General features: G+C 40.8%; 1 long non-coding RNA gene across 1 annotated transcript in view; it reads right to left on the bottom strand.

The window, feature by feature from the left end:
• The window catches only part of LOC131813893 (uncharacterized), a 51,066-nt gene extending 24,855 nt beyond the window's left edge, over positions 1-26,211 (bottom strand). The window contains exons 1-4 of the long non-coding RNA XR_009347027.1: positions 25,936-26,211; positions 25,011-25,167; positions 20,250-20,341; positions 17,021-17,151 (exon numbers count right to left, since the gene is read on the bottom strand). This is a non-coding gene — a long non-coding RNA (uncharacterized LOC131813893). The remainder of the gene's footprint in view (positions 1-17,020; positions 17,152-20,249; positions 20,342-25,010; positions 25,168-25,935) is intronic.
• Between the last annotated feature and the right edge of the window lie 1,530 nt (positions 26,212-27,741).

Genomic DNA, 27,741 nt, shown 5'->3' with positions numbered 1-27,741 from the left:
TGGGATCGAGACCCGCATCAGGCTCTCTGCTCAGCGGGGAGCCTGCTTCCCCCTTCTCTCTGCCTGCCTCTCTGCCTATTTGTGATCTCTCTCTCTCTGTCAAATAAGTAAATAAATAAAATATTTGGAAAAGCCCACAAGATTTTCTGGCAGATAGGTTGCTGGTTATGGGGGAGAAAAAGATGAGTCAAAGATGACTCCAAGATTTTTTTCCATTACAATAGTCAAAGTGTTCTTTACAGGCTGTTTGGAAATAAAAATCATCTAATGCAAGTTTCTAAATGGATGTATTTCTGCACATTTCAAAGACATACTACATTTGCATGGAAGATGCGAGTAGAGATAAAAGACTTTGCATTGATGTGTCTCCCCAAAGGCTCACATATTTTATGGGGAGGGGGAACTGAGGCTTTATGAGACCTCACAAAAAGCAAGAGATGATACTGTGGGCAAATATGACAAAGCTTAATCATTTATAACCTAATACTGAATGATCAGGAATCTGACGTGAGTTTGGCTTATTTTTGAGCAAATCTATTAGAGCTAATATCTAAATTTTCTTTTCTTTTTTTTTTTAAGATTTTTATTTATTTATTTGAGAGAAAGAAAGAGTGAGAGAGCATGTGCATGAACAGGGGAAGGGGCAGAGGGAGAAGGAGAGAATCTTAAGCAGATTATGCACTGAGCACGGAATCTGAAGCAGGGCTCCATCTCACCACCTTGAGATCATGACCTAAGCCAAAATCAAGAGTCAGACGTGGAGCGCCTGGGTGGCTCAGTCATTAAGCATCTGCCATTGGCTCTGGTCATGGTCCCAGGGTTCTAGGATCAGCCCCACATCAGGCTCCCTGCTCAGCGGGAAGCCTGCTTCTCCCTCTCCCACTCCCCCTACTTGTGTTTTCTCTCTCGCTGTCTCTCTCTGTCAAATAAATAAATAAAATCTAAAAAAAAAAAAAAAAAAGAGCCAGATGCTTAACTGTCTGAGCCACCCAGGTGCCCTTAAATGTTTATTCCCAATAAAACCTTTCATATTTAATATTAACAAGATCACATAATGTTTTAGTATGAAAACGCTCAGAGTTATGAATCAACAGAAAGGTCACTAGCTAGGCTGTACACAAATGTTCTATAATCATAATTTGTGAAAAAAATCACAGCCAGAAGCTCTTATTTTATCATCCCAATAGCTGTGGGAGCCTATACGATTATTTTACACAGGGGTGACTGAGTCTCTAAGAAGTTTAAGAAACTTGCCCAAGATCACAAAGGTATTTTTTGACGCTAATAATTTGAGCCAATATTTTGGAGACTGGTTGAGAATCCAAGCTGATTGAGCCTGATTATTATACCCAAGATGCAGCCAGAAGGCAGGCAGGAAAGTTTGATCGATACCTATACCCACTTCTGCCAGAGTGACTCAGAATGTGATGCTGTGTCCATCCAAGTGCACCAGTGGGAGGAACAACTTTTCTGAAGTCTGCAAACTTTTCAAGAAGGTATTTCCTTCCAGATACTCAGTGTCATCATAGTTTCTCTGGAGAGGTTACCTGGGGATGACAGGTGAGGCTGCTTAGGTTTTCACCGCGTGAGGCCAGCGTGAAATACACAGCATGAAATCAATCATGTCGCTCACTCAAAGTGCATCCAAACTACATAGAGGTGTGCGGCAGCCAGGTATCTCTAGCCTCTAACCTTCTCTGGCTTGACTTATCCAGGCAGGCGTCTTCAAAGGATAGCAAAGTCCCGCTGTTGATAAATCGATCTGTACCTGAGGAATGAGTGACATCTAGTTCTTTCCGTGTGGTAACGTACCATACAAATTATAAGAATTGAGTCAAATGTAGAAAATATGATTAGCCCCCCAACAGGCTATAGCTACGTGAAGCCAAACAAGAATAACGTTTAGCCAGCCATCAATGGTCTAAAGAGAAAGCAGGTATAAATACAAATATTCAGATATTTGCAAAGTTAACCATTCATGAACTTAATGCATTCAATAATTCTCCTGGCTGCACACAAGGTGGGGTGACAGTTAAGAGAAACAGTGGCTCTATCTTTTACACCCTTTTAAATTAGTTCCTTCTCTGGGATGCTTGGGTGGCTCCGTGGGTTAAGTGTCAGCCTTTGGCTCAGATCATGATCCCAGGGTCCTGGCATCAAGTCCCGCATAGAGTCCCACATCTGGCTCTTTGCTCAGCAGGGAGCCTGCTTCTCCCTCTGGATCCTTCTCTCCCTGCTTGTGCTCTCTCTCTCTGACAAATAAATAGTAAAATCTTTAAAAATAAATACATAAGCAAATAAATTAGTTCCTTCTCTTTGGTATTCAAATCATCTGTCCTTTATAAAAATCTCTCCTCTGATGTTCAGCATACACGCTCTTCCTTCCTTTCTACACAAAATTTTCTGAAAGAAAAAGTCACACTTATATCCTCACTTATTCTGCACCCTTTGCAAGCTGGCTTTGGCTTTAGGATATTTTTAAAGATTTCTGTCTTAAAGATATCTTAATTGGTAAATAAATCCAGAATTACAAAATTGTCTCTTCTCAATTCACAGTTGTGATATCCTGATTTAAAATAAAAAATATACATTTGATCTTCCTGGTTTCTGGCACAGAGCAATAGGTGAGAGCAATAAAGATGTATTTTTATTTTTTATATTAAGGAGGTGACTTTTGGACCACAGCGAGGTGAGCTGGTTGCTGGTGGAACCAACCTTGTGATGAGAAGGTTGGAACTCTCAGTTCTACTCTCCAAACTCCTGGAGGGGTAAGTTCTGGGAATTCAGTTCAGTCACCAATGGTCAATGATTTCATCAACCATGCCTATTGTAATGAAGGTTTCATAAAACCCCCAAAAGGGTCTGCAGATCTTCCATCTTGGTGAACACATGGAAGTGCTGAGGAGTGAGCTCAGAAGGTATGGAAGCTCTATACTCTTTCCCCACACCTTGCCCTATATATCTCTTCCATCTGACTGTTTCTGAGTTACATCCTTTCATAATCAACTAGTAGTCTAACAAGTAAAAGTGTTTCTCTGAGTTCTGTGAGCTGCTCTAGTAAATTCATTGAACCCAAGAAGGGGTTCATTGGAACCTCTGATGTATAGCCAGTTGGGCAGTAGCACAGGTGACAGTCTGGACTTGTGATATGAAGTGGGGGGTCCCTGTGGGATCTGATGTCATCTCCAGGTAGACAGTGTCCAGTTTGAGTCGACTTGCAGGCCTCCCAGCTAGTGTCGGAGAGTTCCTTGGTAGTGGAGACACAAACTCCCTACCTCTGCATATCATAATTGGTGACCAGCATGTTAGAAATGGGTTGATAATGTCATCAACTGCTGATCAATTAACTCTTTTTGGAATCATTTCTCATGTTTTGGTTTCAATGCTGTTATTCTTCTATTTCTTCTTTTGTAACCCTATACTCCTATTCCTTCTGTTAGTATTTTATCAACCTCTTCTTAGTCTGCCTTGGTGTGGACTCTAGTTTTTTTTTTTGTTTATTTGTTTTATTTTGTTGTTTTAGTCATTTCCTTAAAGAAAATGTTCCTGTGGTTCCTTTCCCACTCTCTTCCTCTGGTGCCACCACATGCTCTCAGACGGTGAGTTCATTCATTCCCAAGGCTTAAACTTTAAATCTGTCTCTGACTTAGTTCTTCTACCTCATACTTTATTTTCAGTAATCTTTTCAATAGTTAAGCCATGGTCTTATGAACACCATGTTGCTGAAAAAGTCACAGAAAGAACCCAGAAAAAGTCACAACCTTTCTAGACAACTTACCCTCTTTGTGAAATGAAGGAGTGAGTCTTTCAGGTTTCACAGGGATCTTATCAGTCAAGGATCTTGTATGGAGACAGAAATTTAAAGAGAAAGTGAATTTATTATAGGCTACCTGCCAACTTTAGAATTGTTAGTAAGGCTGAGAGACAGACTTTAGGGCTAGAACAGGGCACCTCCAGGAGTTTACATAGCTAGAATTACAGATAAGTCAAGTCTCACCAGAGGGAATGTTTGGCTTTGCTGGCAGGCTACCTCTGCAGACATGACCACAGGTAGTGCTGCCTTCATCACTGCGACTGCTCCATGTACAATGAACTGACCATCGGTCATGGTCCTGACATTCCACACACAATTCAAAGTCTCCAGTTGGAACACCCCTTTGGCTGATCCTACATCATACTGCCTGCCCCCTGGGAGTTGGCAGAGGAAGGACCTAGCTGACCGAACCCACAAAGGGTTTTTTGACCCAAGGGCAAAGGGTACAGGGCATGGGACAGCAAATCCTCTCCTACTAAGAAGTGTGTACCATAGATATCTCAAATCTATCTCAGACTCAAGACAGTCAAACCAGAATACCATCTGTTACCCAGGTAACTTAAGCCTCAGACATATGCTGTAGGCGCTCAGGATACGGATTCTTCCTTCACAAGTCTTTGTTTTAATAGTTGTTCAGTTTCATTCAGTAACTACTTTGGTCAGGTTGTTAACTTTTTGAATTTTTGATCACTTCCTTCTCTTCCCTTCCAGTCCCACCCATTGGTTTTGTTAAGAACTGGTTATTGAAGGAGTGATTTAGGGGCTAAAGGCAACACCAAGCAAACCGCAAGGCATAGTTGTGTCAACCTAGGATGAAATCATCTTGACTTGAAGTCTTGCTCTTATGTGTGATTTTCAGGACCGTCTCTCCCTTGCAATTTTCAATGAGCTTCATTTCCCAAGTAATGTTTTTTGAACCCCTGAATGGTAATCACAGAGAACAGAACCTGGTGATTAAGGGCCTCCCTTCTACTAGAAAAGGAGAGTGTACTAAGGCACTCCTATCTCTGGCCTTTGATTCCTTCATGGTGAGGCAGATCACAGCACTCTCAACGGATAATCATTGTCATCTTTTGGAAGTATATTCAACTCAAATATCTAAACATTTTCATATGTTGATGAAAGAAACATCCAATAAATTGGGTGTGATCTGTACCTATGGCAGCCTACAGATGAAGAGGAGGTGGAGGTGTGTCATCACTCAAATAGACATATTTGCCTTTGCTTTTGATTGTGAAACTCAACACATCCCTTGTATTCAGAAACAATAAAGGAGATAATGCGATGTTATTTGAACATCTATAAATATCCACGGAGGATAATAAATGCCTTTGTTACCTCCAACCCCATGTGTTATGTGCATTTTCAGTGTCTAGCAGTTGTCACAGATGCACTTTATGGTTTTCAAGCCTGGGAGCTGATTATATACTCAGTGGACTTTTAACTGAATTACGTCTTTGAAAAAGCAAACAACCCACCATATTTAAAATTAGAACCTGCTCCTACCACCTTGGCATTCCTAATCCCCTGACCCAGCTCTGCTTTTTTTTTTTTTCCCTAGAACAACTTAATCACCTTCTGAAATAATATATGATTTAATTGTATGTGTCTATTATCTATTTTCTGTCCCTTCCTATGGGAGGACAGGAGACTTTATCTGTTTGATTTACTTATGTCCTGAGAGCCTCAAACTACCTGACACATTCTAAGCATATAATGAGCATCTGTTGAATGAGTGAACAAACAACACCCAGATAGCTCTGAGACCAGTTGAAACTCCTGAGACGGTTGCCTTTGCTGTGCCTTGGTTTGCCCTCAATTCCTGGTCTATGGTCCCTTCCTTGTAAAAACCTGCTTTTCCAAAGAGTCTTAAAATTCACTTACTGCAAGCCTTCAGTGACTCCTCACAGTTTAATGCACTTCCATTTCCTGGAATTATTGCATTTCAAGCTAAAAGAATTTTTTGAGACTTCTTTTTTTTTAGAGCATTTTTACAATCACAGCACAATTGAGAGGAAGGTACAGAAATCCCCCTATAGCTCTGGTTGCTATGTATGCAGACTTCCTCAAGATTAATACCCTTCACCAGAAGACACATTTGTTCCAATGGTTGAACCTACAGTGACAAGTATAACACCCCAAATCCATAGTTTATCTTAGAGTTCACTCTTGGTGTTGTACATTCTATGGGTTTGGGCAAACGTATGATGACATGTATCTGTCATGACATCTATCATACAGAATAGTTTCATGGACCTAAAAATTCTTTGTGCTCTGCCTGTTCACTCCCAACCTCCACAATCCCTGACAATTCCTGATCTTCGCACTGTGTCCCTGGTTTCCCCTTCTCCAGAATGTCTTATAGTTGGCATTATAAAGTATGCAGCCTTTTCAGGTAGGCGTCTGTTACTTAGTAATATGCATTTAAGGTTCTTCTGTGTCTTTCATGGTCTGATAGCTTTTCAGTGATGAGTATAAGTCCATTGTGTGGATGTACCCCAGTTTATTTATCCATTCGCCAACTGAAGTGTATCTTGATTGCTTCCAAGTTTTGGCAATTATGAATGAAGCTGTTGTAAACATCTGTGTGCAAGCTTTTGTATAAACATAAATTTTCAACTTCTTTGGGTAAATACCAAGGAGCACAATTGCTGGATCATGTGGTAGGAGTACATAGAGTGTACCAGGAAACCACCAAAATGTCTCCAAAAATGGCTGTACCATTTTGCATTTCCACCAGCAATGGGTGCCTATCTCCACACATCTCTGCCAACATTTGGTGTGGTAGGAATACAATTTTAATGGCTAAATTTCCACCACACTTTTGTCTCTGGGGGCAGCTTAGATATTCTAGCAGGGGTAACTTTCATGTGAAGAGAAATACACTTGATCCCTCTGAGTATGACATAGGATTGCTAATTTATGTCTTTGTTGTGAGCAGAAAAGTGTCCAAAGGGAGCTGTGCCATTTTTTTTTTTTAAGATCTTACTGTTATATAGAGAAGAAAAGAAGTGTAAGTCATAGTCTAATCACAAGTTGCTTGGTATTTTTATCAATTGTTCCAGAAGACCTGGACTTACCAATTCACATTGTGTTTTTCTTTAGCACTCTTTCTTTTTAAAATCTATAATCATCATCACCATCCTCCTCATCACCATTATCATCATCCTCATTTCCCATGAAGTTTGATATTGAATTATTTTAAATTTCCTAACCAAAGTACAGGAAAACCATACTTATCTAAAGGCCATAACTGGAAACCACAGCACTCTGGGAACTGAGTCAACAAATGGTCTCTAGCTGTGTTGAATCACCTCATTAAAACTATCTCTTCAAGATCTCCTTTCTTTTCTTTTTGCCAGCTTTTACTGTTCTGCTGGCTTTTGGACTCCAGTGGAGGTCCTCTGGAGCAATCTGCTTTCTTGCAGCCATTTGGCCTAGGGTGTTGAAGGGAAGAATAGCGCCATCCAGGAATTAGGAAGGATGTGGCTAGAGCTGGAGGTGGGGAGGAAAGCAAGGCCTGAGGGAAACACGATGTGGCTACGCTATTGTTTTCTGGGCTAATCCCATTAGTGAATTAAAAAAAGTAAAGCTGTTTAGTCATTTGAGATGTCTTTATTCCACCTTTACACTTGACTTGAATTGTTTGGCTGGGTATTAGAATTTAAATTAAAAATTTTTTTTTCTTTTGATTATGAAGGCATTTCTCCTTTGGCTTCTATACCTATTCCTTGTGTTTGACTTTTTTTTTTTTGAAACAGTTTTTTTTTTCCTTTATCTTTAGAGCTCTGACACTTCTAATTGATGAGTCTTTATGTAGGCCTTTTTTCAATATACAAAGTTGTTTTGGCTAAGCATCTGAAGAGCCCTTTCAGAAGGTAGACCTGACTTCTTCAGTTTGAGAAATTTTCTCCTGTAATTTTTCTTATGTAATTTCCAATGAAATTCACCATAAGGGGATGGGGCAGGGATTAAGCCTTTGAGCCAAGCACCTTTGAATGTCAGTGTGCCTGACGCCTTTGTTTCTCCATCCTTCAGTTTATCAAGAAATGTAACAACTTTTATTTAGTACAAATGGTCAGCTCCTTGATGATTTGGAAGCTGGTTTTGTTTTAAGTTACATATTATCTCAGTTTCAGATTTGTCCTCAGCCAGCCTCCTGCTCCCTCATCAAGATGAAAATGGATAATTCTTTGACATATGGCTGGAAAATTCCTTCTGTTGGTAGGTTAAGAGCATTATTTTTCACCAGCTGGCTCTTTGTCCAGTGCTCTCTAACTCTGTGGGAGGTGCCTCCAATGTCTCAGGCTATTTAGTTTTCTGAGTTGCCTAAATGAAGTACGTGAGGGACAATCTGTTGCATCTTTTCTCCTAGCTTCTGGTGCTTTGCTGTCAACCTTTACCATTCCTTGGGGTAGAGACCACCACCCTGATCTCTGCCTTCATCTTCACACAGAGTTCAGCTTGGGTAGATGTCCGTCTCCAAATTCTCCCTAATTATAAAGATACCAGTCATATCAGATGAGAGCTCACCCTAATGAACTCATTTTAGCTTGATAGCTTCTGGAAAGCCCTATTTCTAAATAAGATCATATTCGGAGGTACTAGAGGTTAGGACCTGAACATACAAATTTGGGGGTACATGATTCAACCAATGACATTTCAAGAACTTAGATGTTATTCCTGACACCTCTCTCCTCTCCTCTCCACATGTAAACTGTCAGAATGTTCTTCCCATTGTACCTCAAATACACGTTGCGTCTAGTTATTTCTTTTTATGTTTATCCCAACATTATCTTTCTTTCTCTGGTCCATGGTAATAACCTCCTCCTGGGTCTCCTGTTCTTGCTCTAGTCTCTCCTAATTCATTTTCCATTTGCCAGAGGTCCTCCTGAAGTGATTATTTGATTACATCTCTCCTCTTTGTACAACATTCACTGGCTTCCCATTGCCTAAAGATAAACTTAAAACTCCTTCATGTGGCTTACACATGATCTGGCTCCAGCCTTGTCTCCCCTATTACATTTTCCCAGTGCTCTGAGCTAGGGCCAAATGGGAGCTTCTTTCAGTTCCTTGATTGCACCACACTCTTGCCGCTGGGCTTTAAACATGCTGTTCCCAGTCTGGAATACCCTCTGACCTCAACTCCCCAGACATTGACTCATCCTCTGGGCCTCAACTTTAATGTCGGCTAACTTTAGGAAGGCTAGCTCTCTGCTGTAGGCTGGACGTGGCCCTCAGGAGGACACATCCATGTCTCAATCCATGGAAACTGGGACTATCGCCTTGTTTGGAAGAAAGGTCTTTGTACATGTAATTCAAAGTCATAGCTCTACCCCCAGTGCCTAGCCCAATGCCAGGGGTATATGATAGGTGCTAGTATTTAATATTAACAATAATCTATGATATACCAGAAACTAATACAATATGGCATGTTAACTATACTGGAATTAAAATAAAATTTTAAAAAACCAATACTGCTAAGAATAACTTTCCCTCACTAAGTAAAGGTCAATCAATGTTTCAAACTCAGCACTATCCAAATGGTACAGATTTGAAAAACATCAGAGGTCTGGCACCTATGAACACCATAGTTATGACCCTCCTAGTATCTTAAGAAACTTGCAGCCTCCCTAGTAGACAAAATGCTCACATCCGGCAAGATGCTTTTAAGAGCCCCCAAAGCAACACCACTCCCCCAAATGAAAATAAATAAAATCTAATCTGATTAGTAGTTACTTAGAGCTGTTTTTAGAGGATTAACATGATCATTAACCTAGAACATTCTATAGTGCAATAAGAGAAAAGAAGAACTATAATTTTCTTATAAGCAAATATCAACAATATATGAGAAGACATGTGTTCTTAAAGACTAAAAGAAAACTAACAAAGACAGGAAGAAATAATAATAAGCAAATTCACAAGTTCCATGTCTGTTGACCTCCCATTCATAGCGTTAACCATCTTAACCCTTGGGACTTCCTTGTATGCCAACAGCTTTTCCTTTCAGAAGCTGCTCCTTCCTGAAGTCCTATTGAGCAATAAATCCCAGGACCCCACCTCTTCTCCCACGGGAGAGGCCAACTGGGATACCCTGCCCCTAGATAGGGTGATTGCTTCCGTGGTACGTGTGTATCTCAAGTAAGATCAATCAGATTTATTTTCAGGGACTGCTATGGATTTCACAACAGAGAGGGATGATTTTTGTTATTTTCTTTTTCTTCTGAGACTGCTGGTTCTGAAGACAATACACTCTAAGCTCCTAATGACCAGCATGGCCGCATGTAATGAGAGCCTTCCTGAGAAGGAAGCCTTACAAAGGCGGGAAAGCAAAGCAAAGACAAGCAATGGAAGTGAGACACAGAATCTTGCTGAAGCTGTTTAAGCCCCTGCATCCAGGAGAGCCTGTGACTCAGTCTTTCCTGGGATGAACCCCATCCTTAGGTTGTGCTACAAGCCACACAGGGATCTATATGATGTGATAGAGGATGGGCGGAGGGAATGTGACAGAGATGGCTAGATGCCCCTAAAAATGAGTGCTCCCACTTCCTCTGTGATGTGGAATTGTCACTGGGCAGTGGCTGTCTGTGGGATTACCTCTCCCAGCCCCTGGCATCTAGATGGGGACATGTGACTTGTTGCGAATGGGATGAGCGTGGGAATGAAGTGTGTCCCTTTATGTGTTTATTTGCTATGAATAGACTTGAGTTTTTTAAACGTTTTGAGGTTCCATACAAATCATCCTGTTAATATGAGCAGCAATTTCCCCCAAGTTTATGGAGGTGCAATTCACATGTGACATTATGCAAATTTAACGAAGTATGTCCCTTTAGAGCCTAAGCAGTTAGGAACGGGATGTGTCTTCTCTAACCTCTCTTGCTCTCTTTTGTTGGCTAGACTCCAATGGTTTCAAGGGCATTTTTATTTAAAATCAGGAGAAAAGGGAGTAGACTGCTGATCATTAATCTTAATGCAAATGAATTGAAGACTGAACTAGTATGAAAGATGATAAAAATTCTCAGCATTAAAATGTTTGTGCCCTTTTAAAATTAAAAGAAATAATCAAATCTGCTTAATGGTGAAGACCATTAAATGATACATTAAGCCACATCCCCCTACCTGAGTGCCTAGCATTAAAACTTTATGTTCCAGGTGTGGGCTTCTGTTGTTCATGAGCAAACCATTTGGTTTGGTCACTTCTTTAGGTCTTGGTGTCATCATCACAGAAATGTCATAGTTTCCTTCTAGCCCTGCAGCTCTGACTCCATCATCTGGTTGCCTTATTGGAACTCTTGGAACCATAAGCTTCTCACTTACCAGGAGATACTCCAGTCAAGACTGACCTGGAGCCAAAGAGCAAAATGGACAGGCTTCTGTCGCTTGTAGGCTTTTCTGCCCGAGCACTGCTTAAAAAACATTGTCACATGGGACGCCTGGGTGGCTCAGTTGGTTAAGCGGCTGCCTTTGGCTCAGGTCATGATCCCAGCGTCCTGGGATGGAGTCCCACATCAGGCTCCTTGCTCGGCAGGGAGCCTGCTTCTCCCTCTGCCTCTAGCCTGCCACTCTGTCTGCCTGTGCTTGCACTCTCTCTCTAACAAATAAATAAAATCTTTAAAAAAACAAACAACAACAAAAAAACACGTCGTCACATTTTGCTGTCAATAAAGCCCCCTCTGTTCAGCCTAGGTTGTTCTGCTGTCTTTCTCCTTTCTTTAAAATGTGTGCAAATTTGAAATTTAAACTCCAGTGGACCATGGGATCTATAACTGTATCCAGGAGGCTCAGAGAATATTTGAACTTTTGAGTTAAGAATTCATCAGTTAGCCACAACAAGAGAAAAAAAAATGCTTCAATTGGTTTAAGATAACAATAATCCTATTGTTTTGATTTGGAAACTTTAGGTTTGAGGAAACCTTCCAGAGCCTATTAGAATTTGAAGATGAGTCCATTCCTTGCCACAGGCTAACGTGCACGGTAAATGCCAGACTGGGGGAATATTTGTTAAGCTTTATGAGGCAGCAAATTACAGGTCCCCTGGAGCCAGGAGAACTTTTCTCTTTTATATTGTCCATGTGACTGCCTATTCTAGAAGCATCCCTGGAGGTCATGAATGTTGTATGCTTGAGAAATATTCTTTCTTCTTCACTGAGTCAGTTGTTGGTAATTGGGTTATTACTAAAAGATAGGCAGACAGTCGGAGTATCATTAGCTTGATGCTGATACTCTTCCCCATTCTTTGGATAAGTGCCCATCTATTTTTATCTATCTTGTCATTACAGGCCAGCCCTGAACTCGTTTGGCTAGCACTAGAATGAGTTGAGGAGTGGTACGTGGGATTGGTTTGGGGAACAACAGATTGAAAAGAAAAAGGTGTCCTGAAGAAGAACATGGGAATGAAAGAGATGAGGGGAAGGGAAATTGAAGGGTAGGAGTGGGGAGAGAAGATTAGTCCAGAGGCTACTATATATATGTGTGTGTGTGTGTGTATATATATATATATATATATATATATATATATAAATAAACACTATTATATATATATAATAATACTATTATATATAATAATAATATAATATATATATTATACTATTATATAATACTATTATTTATATAGAAATAACGAGGGGGGGTGCTCTAAGGAGTTCCAGGGTTGTCTGAATGAAAAATATGGCAAAGTACATTGGGATCACCCATCCATTCATTAACACACATAATAAACCTTTATTGAGTTGCCTACTACATGCCAAACTTTAAATCAGTAACCACATCTTGTAAAAGGACAGCATTATTTTTTACATCAGTATTTGCAAGTATTTCACAGGAATTTCCAAGACGACTGACACTAATATGTATATTTTGCAGAGGAGGAAAAGTGAACCAGTAAGAGGTTAAATGACTTGCCTAAGGTCACAAAACAAACTACTGGCTGCATAGTGATGAGGAGCCAGAGACTTTAAATTTCAAATGTATGGCCTCTGGCTGGATAATAACTAAGGTTTAATTCATCTAATAGAATTTTTAAAAATAACTTTCTTTTAAGACCAGATTTATAAGCAAGTATAAAGCCCTTTTCAGGGACCATTCCCTTGTGGTGTGAAGTCAAAAACATTTAATGCTAATTACTCATTTGATCATTTTTTAAAAACTTATTATCGGCTGATGTCCTTGGCATAGAAAAGGCAATTTGCTTTTTTTAGTATGTTCTTCCAAATCAGTGCAAGGGCAGTGACACTGTAAGCATCCTGGCTTTCTTCATAAACATCAGCCTTTTGTGTCTGTCATTTTGTCCCCTAGACTAAAAGTGCCTATAAAATTGGACCCAAGAGCACCACCAGAGAACAAAGCTTCAGGAATCCAAACTAAGATGAGCATGAAGAGAATCATAAATCAAGGAGTGACAGCTTTAAGAGAAACCAAATAATTTGAACTCTAAAAGTATATAAATGCTCTAGTAAGATTATGTTGCATGTAGAGATAAACCAAAGGACATATAAAAAGTGAGAAAAGATTGGGCAAAATGGCCAAGTGTTGCACATTACCTAAGATCCCCATCAACTCCAGCCCATGTTGGTCACTGGATGGAGAATTAGAATCCTCTTGGCCTTGATGAATATCATCTTGCATGTTTTAGATTTCAAGGATAATAGCCATTTAGTCTTGTTCAATGAACAGTGATGCAAGCTGATCTCTCTTGGTTGCTGTTCCGTGTGGCAATAACACTTCCCTTGATTTATACACCCTCTGAGAGGGACACAGCCTGACATCCTGTTTGTTGTCGTAGCTATAAATTGTAAATTAGCTGACAGCCATACTCTTCTATTTAAAGGACATCCTCCCTTTTTTTTTTTTTTTTTTTTTTTTTTTACAACTTTTTCTCTGCCTATTATTCTGGTTTAACAATCTTTGAAGCAATAATCTGAGGCATGAGGATTTCCCTCAGTAAATGCATCAAGCCTCAGTATTGACCAACAGCTGCTGTGTGAAAACCTTGAAGCTACATGTCAAATGCTACGTTGTCTCCCTGACCAGAATGTATCCATGAGCAGAAACCGCTAGAAATTTCTTCATGTGAGACACAAGTTTGAAAATTACTCTAGCAAGAACTTTGAGTCGCCTACTTTTTATTTTGGAAATACAGAATTTATATTCCATACTTATGAAACCACGAATGATTTGTAGGGAGTCCATAAGCCCCGGGAATTGTAAGCACAACTTCTTGTCTGCATTTTTCTGAGACAAAGGTCCATAGCTTTTAATAATTTTTTTAAAAGAAGTCTGGGACCCCACTGTACTATAGTTTGCCTGCTTAATTGTGCCTTTTGGATCTTCTTGAGACAAGTCTGGTACCCCATATATTATTTGTCAAGAGAACTGAAGTGTGAGTGGTAGCCCAAACTCTGTTTGTTTGTGTCAGACCAATTTTAAGTAAATGGAACCAATTTAAGAGGTTTTTCATGCTGATGGGAAGAATTATAAATAATACAAATAAAGATGATTAACATGCTGATATTGTGTTTAGAATCCAACCAAAAATTCACATTCTATAAAACATACAATCATAAGCTCCTAGCGTTTCTCGTTGTGTTCAACACAACTCCATCTTGTCTTGAACACATCTTTGAGAGTCTGTCTTGTCAGATAGTTGAAGGAGTAGGCCTTGTGTCTTTATGAATAATTCACACTACTGATAATGTTTTCATGGTTAATTGAAAATTACTCAATTCTTTCCTTTATGCAATGAATATCTCAGTCATGTCTACTGTGATGGGAATCAATAGGTTCTGCTGTGGGAAAAGAGTCCTGGCCTGCATCAGAAAAGACTGGAAGGAACACTTCATGAGATGGCCTTTTTGCCCATCAAGGTCCTGTGAAAAGGTACACATCTGTCCATGACCACTTCTCTGTGGCGATCTATGAAATGTCTGCCTTTCCACATAAGCCAATCTTCTGCCGAGTTCAAGAAAGTAGTGGATGAGGAAGATACTCTTCTTACAGCCTGAGACAAAATAATTTAGACTTTTTAAAGTGATGACTTATTTTTATATTTCTCCTTGAACAATTCAGGGCTCTTTAAGTAATAACGCATTCCTGTATTTCCCTTCTTGTTTTCCTTTTAATTTGATTTCCAGCAGCTCTCTTCCTGGGGTATAGTCCCAATCCTCATTTTTGTCATCTTGCAGTAAATGTGTGATGTGGGCAGAGACTATGCAAAAGGGCTCAAACTCGGAAAAGGGGGGGGGGGGCGGGAATCTGGTGCTTTGTAACGGGTGTCTACTGAGCCACAGCAGTCTGTGTCCAGACAGCTGAGGAAGGCATATGGGCTTTGGAACTTTGTTTAGGCCTTTCTAATGTGTTTTCTCAGTATAGATTCCTAAAAACACAAACCTTGATTGTATTGAATCTAAGAGAAGGGGGACTGTCCCACACTCTGTCCAGAATAGTTCCAGGTTTTAGTGCCAGGTGAAAGGTAGCTACAGACAAGCAGCTCTGAATGGGAGGGGAGCCAGAGGAGTGAGGAGATGGTGGGGCTGGAAGGAAAGGACGTGGGAAGCCAGGATAGACTTGGGCAGGCACAGGAGGACTGCTGCCTCTTCTCTCTTCCAAAGGAGGAATTCTCTAAATGGCACGTGCCCTTACTTCTTCCTCAATCAATTAAAAATAGGGCACATCATACAGTCAATGGTATTTAATAGGGTTGAATGATGATAGACGGCAGCTACACTCATGGCAAGAATAGCATAACACATAGACTTGTCGATTCACCATGTTGTACACCTGAAATTAAATTGTGTCAACTATACTCACAACTATACAAAACAAAACAAAGACTAGTGCCCATGATGTATGAGTAGAAGCTTCCCTCCTGCCCAGACCAGATTTCCCAATGGTGTTTAGCAGCATTTCCCTACATTTCAGTGTTCCATTTCCACTACCCCCTCCTCCCTGGCACAATTCGGGGTGGGGGGAGGGAAGGTGGGGGTGGTCCCTTTCTCTATTTTGTCCTTATCCAATCTTCTTTCATTCATTAATACCTTCTAATTTATCTATCCCTTATACCTATCCATGTTTCTCTTTCTGTATTTCTATTTATATAGATCTGTTAAAAAATCAAGATTTTATTAAAAAGCAGAGCATAAGGAATAGAGCCAATGATATCATAATAGGGATGTACCATGTACCAGGACAGATGGCAGCTACACTTGGAATGAACCCAGCATAATGGATAAATTTGTCAAATCACTAGGTGGTATACCTAGAACACTGCATGTCGACTATACTCAAATAAAAAAAATCAAGATTACATTTTATGCAATTTATAGAAAATTATGTAATTTGAGCAATCAAATAGTTTCCAAGGCTTATTGGGAAAAAACAAAAACAAAAAACCTGAGCCCCCTCCCCTTTTCCTTTTCCCATTTCTGAGAGTTGACTATTTTTGACTTTAAAAGTATTTATCTCTACATCTCCAAACTTTTATCAGTTTGGGGCATATTTTGACCTCCTGTTTTAGGTGAGGATTTACTCCCTTTCAGCCAGACTGGCTCCCATTCCCACGCAAGTCTTACATAATCAGTGATTACATAGTTATTGCTATCGTAAATGCTGCTTAGATGTAAATCATGTGAAAAACAGAACTTTTTGCGTGCAACTTTATATTCTCTTTGGAATCAATAATGGCCTTGGTTTTGCTTCTTAGGTTCTTTATGTTTTCATTGCCATTCATCCCCCAATCCAGTTTTTCCACTGTGTGTTCTACAACTCCTAATTTTGGGGTGTTGGTCATCCTAGACCAATCCCCTCATTGTCTTCTCTTTTCACTCCTCCTTTTTGGAGATTTTTCATCTTTGCTATCCAGTATCTCTGTTGAGTTTTTCCTTTCTCCCGGCACCTTTTTAATCCCTAGGAGTTCTTTTATCACCCCACTCCCCAAATGTTCTTTGTAAAAAACAATATCCTTTTATTGTGTTTTATGGAACTAAAATCGTCTGCGATCTCTATAAGAATACCAATGGCTTTCTTTTTCAACACCCTGCAGTGGTTCTGTTTTCCCCACGTTGCTTTCTCCTCTTTGCTGGTGTTAGTATTTGTTATGCATGTTGGAGACTTTCTTCAAATATCTAGGGAACTTCAGCTGTCTGTTTATATTTTTAAAAATGACCTAAAAAGGACAAAAGGTAGCCCTTGTGCGTGGTTGGTACCTCCTACCTTTGGGGCACCCAAGAGTGTAATCTGGGATCTTCTGAAGTCGATTTCTTTGGATGTTTCCTCTTGAGATGGTCCGGTTCTAAGCCAAGAGACTTCTTTTCTCTGTAGGGTGTGTGCCTGGCTACTGGTGCCTAAAACGGAGTGATAATATGATTTACAGTCCCAGTGTTCAGTAGCCAAATAGGAGTGGGGTGGGGGGCTCTGTGGTGCAGATCATGTTCTTCCTAAATTCTCCCACTGACAGTTTAATATTCACCTTTTTTTAATGGTCAGACGTAATTTTAATTAAATCCATATACATAAGTTGTTTGCAGAGAACTATACATAATAGTTCACACAATACAACAGTGTATTGGTTTTTTGGTGTACAACATAGTGATTTGATACCTGCAAAATGATCACCACAGTAAGTCTAGGTAACATCTGTCACCACACATAATTACAGAATTCTTTTTTCTTGTGATGAGAACTTTAAAGATCTCCTCTCTTAGCAACTTCTAAAGATGTAATACAGTACTGTTAACTGTCTGTCACAATGCTGTACCTTACCACCCTACGACTTATTCATTGTATAACTGACAGTTATTATCAAAAAGACATGAAATAATAATTGTTGGTGAGACTGGGGAGAAAAGGGAATCCTTGTGTACCTGGTGGGAACGTAAATGGGTGCAGCCACTCTGGAAAACAGAATGAATTGAGTTTCCTCAAATAATTAAAAACAGAACTACCATATGATCCAGCATTTCACTTCTGGGTATCTATGCACAGAAGACAAACATACTAACTCAAAATAATACATGCCCCTCCATGTTCACAGCATATTATTTACAATAGCCAAGACATGGAAACAATTTAAGTGTCCATTCACAGATGCAAGGATAAAAAATGTGAGCTATACGCACATATGTGCACGTGCGCGCGCACACACACACACACACACACACGCACACACAGGAATATTACTCAGCCATCAAAAAGAATTAAGTCTTGCAATTTCTAGCAACATGGATGGAACCTGAGGGCACCACGCTAACAAAATAAGCCAGAGAAAGACCAAAACCATATGATCTCACTTATAGGTGGAATCTTAAAAAAAAAAATTAAAAGTCAACCTCATAGATACTGAAAACAGACTGGTGGTTGCCAGAGGCTGAGGGGCAGGTGGGTGAAATACGTATCCGTTTTAATTTCTGTTTCACTTCTCAGTCATCCTTTCGCTTTCAAGCTTTCATAATTTTATTTCCATTTCTTTCTCCCTATTCTTTGTCCTTGTGGGCAAATGCCTTAAACTTCTTTCCTCCACTTTCATTCAGGTGAGGTTTCAAGAGAGTGAGCCTTCTACATCTAACCGTAAGTTCTCCTGTTATCTCTAAAAGTTTTCTCAGGAACAAGAGCAGGCTTGTCATGTACAGTTGTGTGGGGTACACAGTGCACAGCTTTAAGGGAAACCATCCCTGTCATAAATGTTATCCCTTTCTATATTTGTTTTGACAAATTTCTGGCAAATGGGAGTAAATTGTCTTGTTCTGAAAAAATAAGTGTAATACAGCAATGGTTTAATAGATAGAGGTAAAGTTTCTTCATGAAGGGTTGACGTTTTCCAAATTCATGCAAAGGAGTCGTGTGTACTAACGCCCGTTCTGAATAAGGAATTTGAACTGAGATTTCTGGTTTCAAATATATTTCTGAGTCTCCTAGTTTAAGTTGGACAGACTGATTTCCAAAAATGGACTGAGCGGTCTCACAATGCCAGGCAAATGGGGAGTTTCAACAGGTGGCCGCTGAGTAGGCTGATCGAGATTTTTTAAAATATCTACTCTGAGGAGAATAACCAAACTTTTCCTGGCAACGCAGTGAAATAAGACCTTACTAATTGGTAATAGTTGCAGACAAAATTGTATTAAAAAATAAAATCCGTGGCAGATTTCTGGTTCAAAGTCATTTGGCCTACAGATCCTGACATGATCTCTCCTTACTTCCTACTCAAATAACCATAAAGACAGAAAAAAAAAAAAAAAAAAAAGAACATTTATACAAAATGAAAACTGACAGCCCACATACTGCCAGAATCCTGAAAGGAATTCCACCAATGATGAGATACATGAGGGACAAATAGAAACCAAAACTGTTGACCTAGGTGTGCTTTTCCAGCCGACATGGAACTGAGCTGTTGCCGCTGAGGTAGGAAAATTTGTCTCAGTGCTCTACCCTGGCTCGCGGATCTAAAGTCTGTATGAAGCTGAAAACAGAGTGGCCGCCATGCAGTGGTCTGGATACTTCTTTGTTCGCAGAGCTGATCCCTTCACATACCCCTAACCCCATCAGCAATTTCTCTTCCTCATGCTTTTGGAGACTTTAACTTCTCGGAGGACATGTAGCAGAAAGTGTGCATGGAAGACGAGCAGCAGAGAAGGAAAAGGACCACCTGGCTGTGGCCTGCTGCACTCCGGGAGCTTAGTCGCTGCAGGGACTTAGAAGTAAGAGCTGGTACAAGCTGGGATTAGCTTCTCAGGACATAGAACCAGGCACTGGGTATAAAAGAAAGTCTAAGTTCAGGGCAATTGCATTAGGGGGATGTGGGGCCGTCCCTGGGAATTAGACTAGAAACCATGTACTTCAATTGGCCATCCAGTCGTAAATCATTTCCAGTTCCAAATTAACCACACACAAGGCGAAGGGCAAGTCATGGGCCATGTCAGCTGGAAAACAACTACTCCATCAATCTCGTTTTCTTCTCAGATAAGTAGACAGGAAAAACCACAATAGCACAAGGAATATATGAGAAAAAAGTACTATAGAAGAATAAAATGGAGGCATGGAGAAAGTCTCACAAAACATCTCAGAATGATTTACTGGACATTTGGTAAAGGTGGTATCAAGGTTTCAAGTTTTATGCACACAGTTACAATAACGGAGCAGGAAAGAAAAACAAAATTTAACAAAATGGGGAAGACACAGTTGTTGCCACCCCGAGATGCACATCTCTTTGGACCAGAAATCAGAGAGCAGGCAGGAGCTGCTTAAACCCCATACTAGAACAGATCAAAGTGACTGGGGGTTGATTCCTTTAAGATATTGGAAACACAGAGTGCCCATATGTGTCAACTGTGGAGAACCAGCCCCCTGTTTGAAAACTGGCTTGTGGGGAGGGGCACCCCAACTCTCAAAGGACGTGGGAAAAGTTACAACTGCTGCTGAGAGTGTTGGCTTGCAGCAGGCTACTTACAAGGGTTGTAAAGAGGGATCCAGACAACTGCATAACCAGGCATGGGGCCAGCTGCCACTGGCTCTGGGACTGGATCTCCGATGTTCCTCAGTCTGATTATGGAAAGAAACAAAGCATCAGTCCAAAACCTGGTTCTGGCTATACTGCTAGATATGGAGGGGAGAGAGAGAGAGAGAGAGAGAGAGAGAGTGTGTGTGTGTGTGTGAGAGAGAGAGAGAGAGAGAGATCAGATAAAATAAATATTAAGAAATATGAACAATAAAAATGTCAAGAGAATGAGCTCCTGAAGAATGCAAGTAACAGAGCAACGTGACAATGATTTATGATAAAGTTCTTATAAACTATGTCTGAGAAAGTATGTCATGAGAGGTCTGGATCCACACCCTTCAAAACCTGGCTTCTTAGCTGTATGACCTTGCTGAGCCTTGGTTTCCTTTGTGTATAGGGAGGATTAAAGTAATACCTGTCTCACTGACTTAATGTAAAAATTAAAATCATTCCAACAGTGCTTAGCATATGTCAAACTAAAGTGCAATGGTAACATTCAAATCTTAATTGGAAATGGTAACAAATCAGATCTGGGGACAGAAAAGCAAATTGGTAACCCAGAGGATAAGCTTGAGAAGTGCTTGTAATGTTTCTAGGAAAATGAGAAGAGACAAAAAAGAATTGCAGAAAATAAAACAAATACAGAGGACATGGAAAAACGCCCTGATTCGGATGTTTACTATAAGCATTCTGACATTTAAGTAAGTACGTAGGTGACTTGAATCGTTATTGATAACCTTCAATTAATAATGTATCAGTCTGGGGGTTCCTGGGTGGCTCAGTGGGTTAAGCATCTGCCTTCCACTCAGGTCATGACCCAGGGTCCTGGGATCAAGTTCCGCATCGGGCTCCCTGCTCTGTGGGGAGCCCACTTCCTCTTCCTCCGCCTGCCTCTCTCCCTGCTTGTGCTCGCTCCCTCTCTCTCTCTCTCTGTCAAATAAATAAATAAAATCTTAAAAAACAAAAACAAAAAACAAAAACAATGTCTCAGTCTGTAGGGAAAGATAATTTCCTTTCTTTTCAAGGACCTGTGACCACAACTCTTGATCATGTACTGACAGATTGGGCTCTGCAAAGCCATAGGGTTTCAAAACAGCCTTGGGATTGCCTTGGTTGAAACTAAGAGACCCTAATTATGAGTTTGTTTGTAGGCCTCTCAATTCTCCCTTCAACAAAATATGCTTTGCTTTTCATCTTTTTATATATTGTGGTTTCAATTAAGGTTTATTTTTTTTTTAAGTGTGGCATTGATTCAGTAATAACAATAGGGTGAAAATTGGTACCCTAAAGGTTAATAATTCCTGAGAGTTGAAATAGGGTGGGCAGACCCAATTCTCAAACTATGAAGCGATACCAGAAATTAGTAATAAAGGTTAAAAACAAAACAAAACCCTCTGGCCATTTGGACCTTAAAATTACTCTTCTAACTCATTGTTGATTCACAGAGGTAGTCAAACTGCACTGCAGGCCTGCTTGAAAATTTAAACATTACAGGGCAATCATAATCTCAGTTATTTCCATTAGAGAATTTGTTTAAAAAACCAGCATTCCATTCTCTCATTAGAATTCTTTAAAAAATTGACTTAAAGAAAAATTTTAGGGATAACGTAAAAACAAGTGAAAGTAAGAAATGAGAAGTATTACCATTGATAAATCTTTTTTTTTAAAGAATTTATTTATTTATTTATTTGACAGAGATTACAAGTAGGCAGAGAGGCAGGCAGACAGAGAGAGGGAGAAACAGGCTCCCCACTGAGCAGAGAGCCCGATTCGGGGCTCCATCCCAGGACCCTAGGATCATGAGCTGAGCTGAAGGCAGAGGCTTAACCCACTGAGCCACCCAGGCACCCCCCGCCTTTTTTTTTTTTTTTAAGATTTTATTTATTTGACAGACAGAGATCACAAGTAGGCACAATAGCAGGCGGGGTGGGGGGGGGGACGGGCTCCCCACTGAGCAGAGAGCCTGATGCAGGGCTCAATTCCAGGATCCTGGGATAATGACCTGAGCCAAAGACAGAGGCTTTAACCCACTGAGCCACCCAGGCGCCCCCCTGCCCCCGCCACCTATTGATAAATCTAAGAGTTCAAATCTTTGTGAATAAAAAACAAATAACAACCAATGGGTTGGACAAACTTCTGGCAATTTGTTTTAAAAGGGGAAAAAACTGCACAAATTTAGAAAATTTGTGTAGTGATGAGTGGCAATAAGGTCATAATGGGTATTGATCTATAGTCATGAGGAAGCATTTAAAATCACAGACCCAAAGAAGATCCCAGTTTTATAAGGAAATATATGTACACCAGGCAGGGAATATATATGATTCCATATATCAGAAAAGGATTTGATATAGGAACAAACATTCTTCAAAAATATACCAACTCTTCGACCCAGGAATTTGTTAACAAATTATTGTAGAGGTGAACCAAAACCTATTTAAAAGGAAGTTGGTTGTTGTGTTATCTATAAGAGCAAAACATTGAAATTTTGTAAATGTTCAACAGTAAGAGACTATGAAATAAAATATGGTATATTTATCCAGTGAAATAAAATATGGTATATTTATCCAATGCAATATCATATAACCACTAAAAAGTTGTAGAATATTTGACATACTTATTTCACTGCAGAAAGTAGAACAGGCAGGCTCCGGAACATCATTCCAGGCTCTTTGGGGTGGATTAAATGACTTAATTCATCTGTCAAGTCCCTGCTGGAGAAGACATTTGGTATGTGTTAGTTTTCCCTCCCACACAGGGTTATTTTGAGAGTAGTTGTATACAAAGTAGCTAGTCTGTGCCTAGCCCATGGTCCTCACCCATCAGACCTTTAGGTCCTGGCCCCCTACCTCTTGTCTGTGTTCTGGAGAGCCAAGGTTTCCCCCTCGCACACACTGGCATTTTTGTATCAGGATGCAGTGAGTTGAAATGTGGTTTCTGATGTGGTGAGGAAATGACATGATAGCCTGTGTGTTAACCTCTTACCTGCTGCTCTCTTTTTTTCTTTTTTTTTCAGATTTTATTTATTTATTTGAGAGAGAGAGAGTGTGTGTGTGTGTGTGTGTGTGTGTGCACGAGCATAGAGTGGGGGCAGAGGGAGAGGGCGAAGAGACTCCCCACTGAGCAGGGACCCCCCCCCACACACACATGGGGGCTTGATCCCAGGATCCTTGAATCATGACCTGAGCCAAAGGCCAACATTTAACCCACCGAGCCACCCAGGCACCCCTTTGCCTACTGCTCTCTAAATAGAAGTTTAGCGTAGACCATCTTGCTGATATTCAGCAAAGGTCAGCTGTATGAAAACCAGAGATCATTCTAGGCTCTGGCAAATATTTCATAGTTAGTCTGGCCATGAGCCAAGCCCTCCCCAGCACAGCTCTGTGCGTAGTTCTCCTCTAGATCTACGGCATGTTTTCAGAAAGAAGGAAGCTGGGACGTCTTGCTGAGCTGTCGGTGTCCCTTCCAAGACAAAACTTCCTTTATGATTGTAGTCATTAAACTGGGTGTAGTTTACAAGAGCTTTCATAAAACTCTCCAGGTCTAAAGTCTGCGACCATTGGAATAGGTTTTAACTTTTATAACATGTTATGTGGGGTTGTGATTGGACTTAGTCTTGCTGGAAGGACTAGTGTTACTGGGATATTCAAAGTATGAGCTTGATCCCGACACCTTCCTTTGCCTTGGCATGGTCAAGGTAATGGATTCCCATTATGTATGTTCAGTAGAGGTTCCAATGGGAAGCTCTGGCAAGTCTTTGCAGGGTACCTGAGCATTAATGACTGTTATTTATCCCTGCATCAGCCCTGCATAAAATACCATCTTTGCAAAGTGTGATGCAATAACCTGCCTAGGTTTCTATCCCACAACAATGGTGAGTTTTAAAGCTATCCTTGCAAGAACCTGTGGGAACAAGCCCTTCAGATGCATGATTCATTACATGGCCTACTGACTAGGATTGCTTTTGCTTCCCATCCTTCAGCATTTCTGACAATCCCAAGCACTATTCTGGATCTATTTCAAGCTTTCAATCATCCTCCTATTTTGTGTCTATAGGGTATATCTTTATTCCTAATTCAGCCACTGTCATCACATCCCGACCTTGGACAGGATACCGTTGCTGCCAGCGGAGGGCCTTTGGAGTCATTTGTTTTCTTGGTAGCACCCAGAGAAGCTTATTTCCTTTCTTAGAATTGGGAAATCATGTGGCATCGACCCACCAAATGAGAAGAGTCCCAGGAATCTGATTTATGAATGTACAATCAGGTCAGGCTCCAGGGCCTGGGGGCAAATGTGAGCTCTTCATAGAATGAGGACTTCTGTGGTGTAAGAAGCAGAGTTCTAAAGATGCTCGAAAGGTTTCCTGGTCACCTAAATGATCCTACAAAACAACGCTTGAATGATTTAAGTGTAAATAGATTGGACACATCTGGGTTGAATTTCCCTTCAAATACACATGACTTGTTAAAATCCAGGGGAAAGAGCTTAGGGCAAAACGTGTTTTTGGTTTCTCAAAACCCAAACATTGGAAAATAACAATTGGAACATTTGTCTGGCCCCCAAATACCGCTGGGTCAGCTTATCCCTCACTGTCAATTTACAACCTGTTCCAGGAAAGCAGAACGTGGCTCATCTATTCTTGTCTTCTGTGATAAAAGGCTCTGGAAATAAGAGGACCTCTTGGGGGGAAAAAAAAAATCTTTGAGAAAAACTTACCAAGCTTCCCAATTGGTTTTTCAGCTAACAGGGGATCCTGCGCTCTGTCCAAGGCAGCTCTGGTATCTCTCCTCTAACGTTCAGGACCCACTTCTGGTTCCCACCCCTGGGTCTTTGCAGTTGCTTACTTGGTATTATTGGGGAGTATTTGCAGCTCCTTGTGGAAAAACTCTCAACAGTAATCACAAATTGGGTAAAAATATGCACAGCTTTTCAAAGACTCAACAAGTTCTGAAAATAAAAGCACTTTGAAATGCAATATAAAAACGTTTGCATCTCTTTTACGTCCAGGAGCCCGGCTCACCCAATGTCCCTGCACCTCCTCCTGAGGTCAAGTGCAGTGGGTCACCCTGTCTTCTTAAGGTGATGTGTTTAAGAGGGTCCGGTGATTGTGTAGCCAGTGAGGACAGAGTGTGTTTATGACTTGCCTGCCAAGCAGAGAGAGGATTCTCTTCTGTGTGTCATGTGTAGTGCATGTGAGTGTGTGTTTGGTGGGGGGGGGGGGGCTGGGAGGCAGACCATAATACCCAAATCACCAAACAAGAGTTCTGAGTAGGGAAAATGTGACTAAGTAGTAAATTGAGTCAATTTGTTGTCGACAGACCATGTTTTCAGCCCATTGTAACCTTTTTGATTTGGCACGGGGTGTCCTCAGCTGATGGTTAGAAGTATTTACACCTCTTTTTTTCTTTTTACAAAGACAAGGGTGTTTGGGTTCTACAGTTGCAGATGCAAGCTACATATAAAAAGGTGTACCTTGGTATTGGAAATTCTACAAAATTGGTATTTATGCAGTTCTCTCTGCTAATATGTTGATAGAGTCAGCACAGCTGCACATAAATTATATCAGTTGATAATCCACATTATGTATTAGTCAATAATATGACACCCCACAGCACCGAGTCATTTTATCGGAAGTGCTCACCGGGAAGGTCATAATGATGGTGATAACTTTGAACGCCGATCAAGTGCCCAAATTTACTGTTATCGATCATCGCCCAGACTCTTCCAGTTAGATACCCTTAACGCAATTCTCTGAATGAGAAAACTGAGAATCAGAGTCTGTAAATGACTTGACGGAGGTCACACACTTGTAAGTGACAGAGATAATACTGGAAACCACAATTGGGTGATCACAAATCCATTCTGTTCCCTTTCCAAGCCTCTTATCAATCCTTTGGTTAAAAGTGGTCAGGAGGAATGGCACAACTATGAGACTGGGGATAAAATAACAGCTAATGGTTATTGAAATACGATGCTACAAGAAGCAGCATTGAGGTTCTGTGTGATGCCGACTTCATCACAACCACATTGATTGTGTGCTCATTATGTGACAGATTATGTGTTAACCTTCAAGGCACTAAATCTGTTAATGTTATCACATTCATTAACTGCTTTGATTCTCATGTGCCAGAAACATCATCCTTATGGGCTAGAAAATGAAACTAACTAGGTTAACTTCCTCAAGGCTACCCAGCTAGTAAGTGGCAGAGGGAAGACGAAAAAGCAGGGAGTGTGCTCTGGAGCCTCAGACTTATAATCTCTGTGATAAAGTCTTTCTTAGACAAGCTTCTTCCAAAGGCTAGGAATTTGGTTAATTTGAAGAAACAGAAGGAAGAGAAAGAGGCAATATTGACAAGACAAGCCTTCCTCTGGATTAAGAGTGATAGGTCCGAGGTTGTGTAGACGTGCATGAGGCACTTTAGATGTTCTGAAGGGCTGTAGGAGGACAAGGCTCTGATCAGAGGGAGATGGGGAGGTTGGAACAGGGATCTCACAAATCATGGAAGGAAAATGAAACAATTCTCACAAGACAGGCCAAAAAAGAACCACCGGGAAACTAGAGGAACTGCAATGGACTCAGCTTTGCCTCTGCCAACGGAGTTGGTGGGGAGACAATCATTCTCACAAGGTCAGGGCTGAGGGCTGCTTTTCCAGTCTCGGATGTGTCTATGCTGAGCCACCCACTACCACATCCCCTCTCCACAGACAAGAGGTTTTGAAGCAGATGCCGGGGATGGGAAGGGGAGAGCTTGTGACTCTGGAGCAGGGAGGGGTGGCTGGCCTGCTGTGAGGTGGGACGTGTGGGTTTGTCTCATCCTCTTCCTGCTGGGCTCAACCAAGGCGGTCACCTGCTGGTCACCTGCTGGACAAGGCCGAGCATGTTGCCTACACCCAGGGAAAGTCCTTCCATGTTGCCTACACCAGAGAAAGTCCTTCCAGCAGGAAAGTTCCCAGAGACTTACTACTTCGATGTTGCTATTTCTTCAAATTTCCAATAGAAATCTCAGTCTGTAGAGTGACTGGGATCGCTCTATTTTTTTCTGAATGGTACTAATTAAGTCTGGAATCGAATCTGTGTCCCCATCCTAGGAAAGTAAGCAGATATTCCACTCCACTCACCTTAGGTTTGGTGAATATATAGCACACCAGTCCTGACTTTAGGGGCATAGGACACTAGCCTGACTCTCCTCATCTCTGTCTCTATGTACACACACACACACACACACACACACACACACACACATAAATAACTCCAAAAAGTATCATTTGTTCACCTGCTTCCAGGAGCTATGGATTATGCAAGAAAGTTTCTACACTCCAGTTTCTGCTGTTTCCTTAAGGGACGCTCCCACCACAAGCCACTGATGACCCAGCTGCACAGACTGTCTAAACAACAGGAAATGTAGGACCATGTAACTGGAAATACACAAAGGGGGACTTCGGAGTC

This window comes from Mustela lutreola, chromosome 13, assembly GCF_030435805.1.
Source record: "Mustela lutreola isolate mMusLut2 chromosome 13, mMusLut2.pri, whole genome shotgun sequence".
Taxonomy (NCBI): domain Eukaryota; kingdom Metazoa; phylum Chordata; class Mammalia; order Carnivora; family Mustelidae; genus Mustela; species Mustela lutreola.
This window is presented reverse-complemented; position numbering and strand designations above follow the sequence as displayed.